The sequence below is a fragment of the Ctenocephalides felis genome, unplaced genomic scaffold (genome assembly GCF_003426905.1).
Source record: "Ctenocephalides felis isolate EL2017-DRISC unplaced genomic scaffold, ASM342690v1 CF-g0.4_SCAFFOLD_00845, whole genome shotgun sequence".
In the NCBI taxonomy this organism is placed as follows: domain Eukaryota; kingdom Metazoa; phylum Arthropoda; class Insecta; order Siphonaptera; family Pulicidae; genus Ctenocephalides; species Ctenocephalides felis.
Window position 1 is genome coordinate 71,727,625 of NW_020536999.1, and position 9,903 is coordinate 71,737,527.

A 9,903-nucleotide genomic window follows, 5' to 3' on the forward strand; every position below is an offset into this window, starting at 1 on the left:
ATTAACAACATTCTGTTCCATTTATATCCAATGTAATAAATTAGAAATACTAGATTTAACTAATATACTCAATTTAAATACTAAAATATTAATTGCTGGTGACTTCAATTCACGACATGAGTTCTGTAATTGTATTAATAATAATACTAACGGAAGACGTCTTTATAATTTTCTTGTACAAAACTCAAATGACATCACATTACATTATACTTCTTCTCCAACTAGATATCCTATTAATAGTTTGCAAACTCCTTCCATTATTGATCTATCATTAACAAAAAATATTCATACACATTATTTACCATATACAATATCTGAAACCAATTCCGATCACAACCTCGTTATCATATCCATTCCATTGCATGAAATTGAAATTAATAGTGAAAATAATACGAAATTTGACTTCAGAAAAGCCAACTGGGAATTATTCAGACATAATATGAACGACAAAATAAGCATTAAACAACACATTGATTCAATACCTGAAATAGATATAGCGGTCCAAACATTTACAACAATAATTCAAAACTCAATGGAACTATCAATTCCTAAAGTAAATAACATAACATATGACAAACTTCCCGATCGTATTGATAAGAATAACTACTTATCAATACCTACCTATATACTCGAAAAAATTAAATATAAGAATAAAATTAGAAAAATGTGGCAAAAAACAGGTAATCCTGCCGTTAAAATGTTGTTGAATAAATTAATCAAAGATATTTCAATTAAAATTAATGAACACAAAAATAAAATGTGGAATGCCAAGCTTAATAATATTAATGTTAATCCAAACAATGTATGGTATCTTGCTAAAAAATTTACTAAAAAACAAGAAAGCATTCCCTGTCTGAAACTCAACTCTAATTACATATCAAATAATGAAGACAAGGCGAATATCTTTGCTGACGTCTTCGAAAAAATTCATAAACAAAATGATGGACTGGGAAATTCTGAATTTACAGATTATGTCAATGCAAAAATAAACTCAACACTTTTAAACCCGCATGATCACCTCATAATTAAATATACTACGCCAAAAGAAATTAAAAATATTATTCAACGAAGAAAAAATAAAAGCGCTCCAGGCCCGGATGGTATACCAAATATTGTACTTAAAAATGTAGGCAAGAAAACTATAATCCTAATAACGAAAATAGTAAATAGTATATTACAACTTAACTATTTTCCATCCATATGGAAAACTTCTAATGTCATACCTGTAAAGAAACCCAACAAGGACAGTGATCTACCCACCAGCTACAGGCCGATTAGCCTGCTAAGCCACTTAAGTAAAATAGTTGAGAAGGTAATTCACATTAGAATTAATAAGTTTTTATTGGAAAATAAAATAATACCAAATTTTCAATATGGGTTTAGAGAAAAACATTCTACTCTCCATCCGTTATCAATAATTACAGAAGAAACTATTCTCAAATTCAATCAAAGGAGAAATAGTGCAATGGTAATGCTGGACATTGAAAAGGCATTCGATACAGTATGAATTAGTGGTCTGTTATTCAAAATGATACAATTGAAGTTTCCAAATTATCTAATCAATATTATTAAGAGTTATCTCTGCAATAGAATGTTTTATGTTAGTTTATATAACAATAAGGTAGTATACTAGGTCCTATATTATATTCTATCTTTGTCTCTGATATTCCAAATAATAATGACATCAAACTATTAATGTTTGCGGATGATATCGCAATTTTTTCTTCAGGTATATCTGAAAATTCAATTATTATGCGGCTCCAAAATCAACTGGATAAAATTTTAAAATATGCACATAAATGGAAAATTAAAATAAACTATGACAAAACTGAATCAATTTTCTTTACCAAAAGACGAAAAAATCCAATACCATCGCTAACACTTCAAGTGCATGATATTGTAATACCATGGAATAATGAAGTTAAATACTTGGGACTGTCGTTGGACAGAAAATTTAATTTCAATGTACACATAAAAATAAAATTAACCAAGCTAAAAAGATTTTGTACATGCTATACCCATTAATGAAATTCAGAAGCTGTCTTAATGTAGAAAATAAAAGAACGTTATACCTGACTATGATAAGACCAATCTTAACATATGGATGCCCAATCTGGTGTATGACAAATAACCAGAATCTAGACAAGTTACAAAAACTACAAAATACTGCTGCAAGGATGATTATAGGACAATCAAGAAACCCAAGTACAAAACATTATATAATACTACATCTCATGAAGCCACAAATATACCATACATAAAAACCTACATTGACGGTATTCAAAAATACTATACTACATGTTTAACTAATCAGAACCCTACCATAAATAACATTGGATGCATAAATACTTATAGGCCATGCTACTGCAAATACAAAATACCTTCCTCCATTAATAACTCAATAGATAATAGTCAAAGAAATAATTAATATTACTTAGTTAGCTATGAAAGAAATATTGTTTTTATTTTATTATTGTGACATAGTTATTTATTAACTTTTGTGTTCGTGTTTGTCCTTAATATTACAAAGAGTTGGTTTTTTTGTTGACATTTTTTACCAAAATTTAAATTTAAATTTAGTCTATTTTGTAATCTTTAATGTATATAAGTATAATGTGTATAGAATTTACAAACATAATTTAATTTAATGTATTGTTATCAATATGATAGATGTACATAGTTTGTAAGTCATAATGTTTATATAATGTATCTGAATCTGATTCGAAATAAAAAGTCTTTTTAAAACAAAACTAGTGGTTTAATGTCGTCGATCTTGTAGACGAATATAGGCGAGGTTTAGGATTGTTTACTATTCGGTTGTTCTGTGTTGGTGCAGGTATTTTTTGTAGTAGTTCAAAATAGTTTTTTGTTTTCGTTAAGCTACTAAGCCAATACTCTGATGTTTATTTTATTTTAGCCTGTCTACTCAGTAATTCTGCTGGGGTACCTGTTCATTTTCTGTAGTTAATAACATGCCAGTTATCAGAATTCGATGTACTTGGTTGGTTGGTCGTTTACTAACATGTAATCGGTGGATTCTATATCTCTTTCGGAATCTACTAATATGGTTACATTGTTAACAACTATGATGACATTTGATTACTCCAGAGCATTCATAATTAATTACTCCAGTTGCGGACATAATTTGGAACATTTATGCGCGGATCACGCACAACACTGTTTAAAGGTCAAAACAATAAAGCAGCGATTTCTAACCTGTGGAGCGCGCCCCCTAAAACAAATCAGCAAAATACGTGCAAAAAATCCACAATTTTCGCTTCAATTTTGTCAGGACAAATGTACTTCAAAATGTACAACTTTACTATTGCGAAGCACGTTGGCTTTCGATATGATGATTTGCTAAAAAACAAGCTCAACCTTCGCATTATTTTTTTTAAATGTTGTGTTAATTATTATTCTATGATTTGTTTTCATTAAATTTGAAATTATTTTGTCTTATAATCGATAGTTATGTATGTACATCTTTTAAAAATATTGTGTATTATTTGGCATAATTTCATTTAAGTATATTTAAATTAAATTGTTAGAAAAATCAGGGGGAGCACTACATTTTTAACTTCCCGTAGGGCAAGTTATAATGAAAATTTTTATATGTCTTTACGTTTCAAAGGTTTCTGAATATTTTGACATACCTTAGAAAAAATAGATGTATGTGTGTGTGCGTGTGCGTGTGTGTGTGCGGATACTAAATTTCGTCACCGATTTTGGGAACACCGATAAACCGATTCAAATAATTCAAAAGCATTCGATTCGTACTGATAAGTAGACTTGCTGATTAGTTTTTGGCGGAGGCAGGTCTAGCTGTTTCGAAGATACGGGACAAAAAGTGCCTAAAACGGTAACACGGTTTTTAAGAGAACGGAGCGTCCGATTTTAAAAATTCAAAAGCATTTTACTTGTATTGACAAGATGAAGTACTGATTGAATTTTTGGTAAGGCAAAAGGTTTTCTAGCGGTTAAGAACTCTCAATAAAAATAAGTTTAAAAAATGCCATTTGGCGGTCAAAAATGTTCATTGAACATAGGTACATCAAATTATTAGATATTTTATAGAGATTTTAATAATATGTACACATTTTGTGTAATTTTTTTGGGTCCCGTACCAAGATTTTTAATTTTAAATTTCACGTATATGGTTCAAATAAATGTCCTCGACATTTTCGACAGTATGGAATAACTGATTTTAGTAATTTAAAAAAACATTTGATTCGTATTGATAAGGAAAGGTGCTGATTAGTTTTTGGCATATGCAGGTCAAGCCGCTTCCGCAAAAAGAACCAAAAATTGTAATTCAGTTTTCGAGAGAACGGAGCGTCCAATTTGAATAATTCAATAAATATTTTATTTGTATTGATTTAACGAAGAATTGATAAAATTTTTCGAAAGGCAGGTCTAACAGTAATGGACTCTCAATATTTTTTTTAAAGTAATTTGGCGGTAAAAATGTTGACTAGATATATGCACATCAAATTACCAGATTTTATAGAGATTTTAATATTGTGTACATATTTGGTGTAAATTTTGTTGGGTTCCGTACCAAGATTCTCAATTTTGAAGTCTATGTATATGATTTAAACAAATGTCCTCGACATTTTCGACAGTATGGAATAACCGATTTGTATTATTGAACAAACATTCGGTAATCGCTCGCGAGGCGTTTTTGCAAAAACACATCCTGCCGTCCCATAGGTATGGAGCGCAAAGGGTTTAAAAATGGTCATGCAGTTTTTGTGAGAACGGATCATCCGATTAGATTAATTCAAAAAACCTTTTGCTGTGTGTGCAAGAAATGATTTTACAAAAAATTGCTAAATATTCTAAAATTTATGCACAAAATCGTTTTTTTTTTAATTTTAATGTTTTCAAAAAAATCGGACATTTTCAAAAATTTCTAAATTCTCAAAAAATAAAAAAAACGAATTTTTTATAAATTCCAAAATTATCAAAAAATAGAATTTAAAAAAAAATTAAAGAAATTTTCTTGTAAGCATACACATAAGTTGTTTGTAGAATATGTTCGTCGCTTAATAAGCACATATAAATTTACAGTATGTATTTATAATAAATAATCTATTTGAAATTATTTAAAACAATTATTGATTAATTTCATTCCTCGAATTTTCAATTACGATACGGTAAGTTCCAGCAATTTGCCTTAAAACACGATGGCATGCTTCCCACTAATTTTCTTTCGAAGGGGCGCGCAAGGAAAAAAAGGTTCCCAAAGACCACTGCAAAAAGGTCTGAATAAATATGCACCCGCAAAGGGCATATAAAATGTTACTCACTGACTACCTGTATTGTTTGGATTATCACTGATAAATAAATTTAGAATTGAAGGAGCGATCCGACCTGCTCGGCTGTCGTCGACAGAATGTGGCCAAAATTATGATTTTTTATTTTATTTTATCATATCATTCCCTCTTCATTCAGCGCTCGAAGCGAACACATCGATTATACAATACCTGAGTACAATCAACAAGCATAATAAACAGCATTTATTTAGTCACAGTTTAGTGTAGTGTTTGATCTAGTAAGTGACTTTACTTGTGAATTCAGTGCTTTTTAATTAAATATAGTGCTCCCGTCAGGGAGTACTATAAATTATCACTCCACAATACCAATTGTGGAATCATTTAACATCATTCACGAAGACCAAAATAATTCTACTCAACTAGTTCTGAACCAGATGACTACAAAAAGAAATAACGATGATGCAGTAAACAGATCAACATCGTCGGATCCAACTCCCATTCCATCAACAAGTAATTTGTCTTCAATAGCAACAATGGATCCAGAGTCCACTGCACGCGATGTGATTGATTACACGAATAAAAACCCATGGCAAGAGGTAACTTCCGCTAAAAGACGTCGCCCGAACAACGCAGTAAGTAATGAAGCGTTCCCATAAAATTAGCCAACAAATTCAGCGCTCTAGAAAACAAAGTTTCTAAACCATCAGACGAGGCAACAGATAATAAAAAATCTACTCCTCCGCCTTTATTTGTCTACGGGTTTCGAGATTACAATCTTATGATAGCGGATATTAATTCAATTATTAATAAAAACAAATACATCACTAAATACCTACCCAATAAAACTATTAAATTCAACATTTTTGAAATAGAAGACTACCGCAATTTTGTTAAATTTCTGCGTGAAAGAGACGTCGTTTTTCATACCTACCAGATAAAAGCGGAACGCTCATACAGGGTTGTACTCAAATATCTGCACTACGCCACAGATAAAAATGATATCAAAGCCGCAATTGAAAAAGAAGGTCATCCTGTCAGAAATATTACTAATATCATACATCCGAAAACTAAACAACTGCTGAACATGTTTTACATAGACTTAGAACCCAAAGAAAACAATTCGTCAATTTTTAAAATGAATAAAATGTTAAACCAAATAATTCATTTTGAGCCCCCAATAAGATCATCAAATAATATTCCGCAGTGTGTAAGGTGCCAAATGTACGGCCATACCCAGCGTTATTGCAACCGCAGATTTATATGTGTAAAATGCGGCTCTGATCATGAGTCTAAAAAGTGTACAAAAGCAGCTGAAGCCCCGCCCCTTTGTTATCATTGCGGCGATAATCATACCGCAAACTACAAAGGGTGTTCTTACTACCTTCACCTTGTCGGTGCAGATAACGATCAAGCAACAATAGGCAGAAGTAACGGGACTTATTTACACACAAATGCAAACCGGTACAAATCCAACCTACACAACAATAGAATTTCTCAGTACGCAAATCCTCAGCATATGTCTTATGCTCAGGTAATAAAATCGCAATCAAACCTATTTAACAACAATCAAAATCACATTAACAACAGTAATTCTCCATCGATGTCTGATTTCCTGACTGAATTTAGAAATATGTTTAGCCAGTTAATGGAACAAAACACCATGATTGTCAAAATGTTATCAACATTAATCAACATTAATAAAGCTAAATAATGGCTAATATTTTAAACTTAGGATTATGGAATGCTAACGGCTTGTATCAACACAAAGCCGAAGTAGAATTATTTTTGAGACACAACAATATCGACATCTTTTTAATTAGTGAAACACACTTCACAAGTATTCAAACTTTTATATACCAAATTACAAGACATACTTCACTAACCATCCCGATGGCACCACCGCACATGGTGGGACTGCCATTATTGTAAAATCTTCCGCCGAGGCACAATATAACCAGTTTACAATTTCAAGATTTTTTCTCTACACTAGGTAGTCATTTCATCGCCGGCGGAGACTACAACAGCAAACACGTCAATTGGGGCTCAAGATTAAATAATCCTAAAGGAAAACAGCTATATGATACAATACATAAACTCAATTATAGTGTTCTTTCTTCAGGTTCCCCCACCTACTGGCCGAGCGATCCTGCCAAAAAACCAGATCTATTGGACTTTTTTGTATCATCGGGTATAAGCTCAATTCACAAGGAAGTACGAGCAAGCTACGACTTATCATCTGACCATAGTCCAGTAATAGCCAGCATAAGCACTTCGGCAAGTATTTTTAAACCCTCCTCTAGGATCTGCAACCATAAAAAAAACTGGGACATCTACCGGAAGTTCGTAGAAGACAAAGTTAACCTCAAAGTTAAACTTAAAAATTCCGCTGATATCGAAAACACCATCGATTCCTTTAATACTCTTCTATACGATGCTGCAAAGTTTGCTACTCCTACTCCTGTTACGACAGAAAACTCCTGCCAGACAACAACATATGAAATAAAAAGGCTCATAGCAGAAAAAAGAAAAGCTAGGCGTAGGTGGCAACATAGTCATTTGCCCACAGACAAAAACATTTTCAATAATCTGAGCAACAAGTTGAAAGCAAGGTTAAAGGAACTCAATCAAGTGAGATTTAATAACTATGTATCCAGTTTGAATCGTTTTGACAATTCTATCTGGAAACCCGTCAAAAATAAACTTAAACCTAACTTTCAAAATCCTCCAGTTCGTATGGATACCCAGACCTCTGCATGGGCAAGAAGTGACAAAGACAAAGCAGATATATTTGCGGAATACTTAGCTACAGTTTTTCGGCCTAACAATTTATCAAATTATAATGTCAACATTAGTCCTGCTTTAGACCATAATAGCAGTCACGAAAGCGAGAAACGTTTCTTGTCTCTCAAATAGTAGTAGTTAGTGAAATAAAGAAAGTTAAAGCAAAAAAATCGCCTGGAATAGACCAAATATCTCCCAGAATGCTCAAAGAATTGCCTGTAAAAGGATTCATTATAATCACCTATATCTTCAACGCTATTGTGAGACTTGACTACTGGCCAAATCAATTCAAGACCTCTTTAATAAAGATGATTCCAAAAACTGGCAAGGATCAACACTTAGTCACATCTTATAGGCCAATCAGCCTTCTTCCTATATTGTCAAAATTTTAGAAAAACTGTTACTACAAGATATTTTGAAGGAATCCAATATCTTCCCTGATCACCAGTTTGGATTTCGTAAAGAGCACTCAACCATACAGCAGTGTCACAGGATTGCCAGTCATATCTATAACTCATTCGAATCCAAACAATATTGCACCGCCGTCTTTTTGGACGTCAAACAAGCATTCGACAAAGTGTGCCACGACAGACTCGTCACAAAAATTAGACTCTACTTACCAGTAAAGTATCATAATATCTTAACATCATATATTGTCAACAGAAAGTTTATAATCAAGGTTAATTCCTCGTCGTCTGACGTATTTCCTATCAAGTCAGGGGTACCGCAGGGAAGTGTGTTGGGTCCATTCCTATACACCCTGTTTACGCGCGATATTCCTACAACGTCTATTACCACAATCGCCACTTTTGCAGACGACATATCAATCTTATCCACTGATGACAACCCTAGTACTGCTTGTTTAAAACTGCAGTATCATCTTAATTTGATTGAAGATTGGACCAAACTGTGGAACATAGGCATCAATGAGTCTAAGTCTAGCCACATTACTTTCACTCTTAACAAACAATCGTGTCCTGCAGTGTTCTTAAATGGCAATCAAATTCCAACAGTCAGCACCATCAAATATCTTGGAATTCACTTTGACGAAAAACTCACCTGGCGACATCACATTTGCACTAAAGTTAAGCAAATGAAAACGCGAGTTAAAGAACTCGGCTGGCTCATTGGACATAGATCCAAATTATCTCTAGAAAACAAGGTCCTTATTTATAATATGATAATTAAACCGTTGTGGACTTATGGTCTTCAGATTTGGGGCTGCTCAAGCAAATCAAATATTGCTCTTATACAACGGATGCAATCAAAAATTACTCGTTTGATCACAGGAGCACCCTGGTACGTAACTAATCAGATGATCCATAACGATCTAAATATACAGTTCGTTAATGAAGTCATTAAATCAATCAGTGAAAAACATCACCGGAAGCTCGAAAACCATCCAAACACACTAATGGCGCCACTGTTAGCAACTCCAAACAGCAGAAGATTGAAGAAGAAATGGCCGAGTGATTTGATTTAAGCAGAATATTACTTGATGAAGTGACCTCTATTAAATATTTATAAATCTTTTATTGAGAGAGTGTGTGTGTGAATGTCTGTGCGTATGTATGTACGTATGTTAGTGTATATGATAATTTCATAACATTAGATCTTAAAATACGTAGTTTTCCCAGTAAACGGCCGAAGGACCTGAGCCAACTAGTATACCACTTGCTGAAGTGGTTACTATTATATAATTTCTTTTTTGTTAACGTGCGTGTGAGTATGTTTGTGTGCATGTACGTATGCATGTGTGTGTATTGTTAAATTTTCACAATAGCTTATAGGATACCTTGTATTCTGATTGCTGTAAATAAAGAGATAAAAAAAAAAAAAAAAAAAG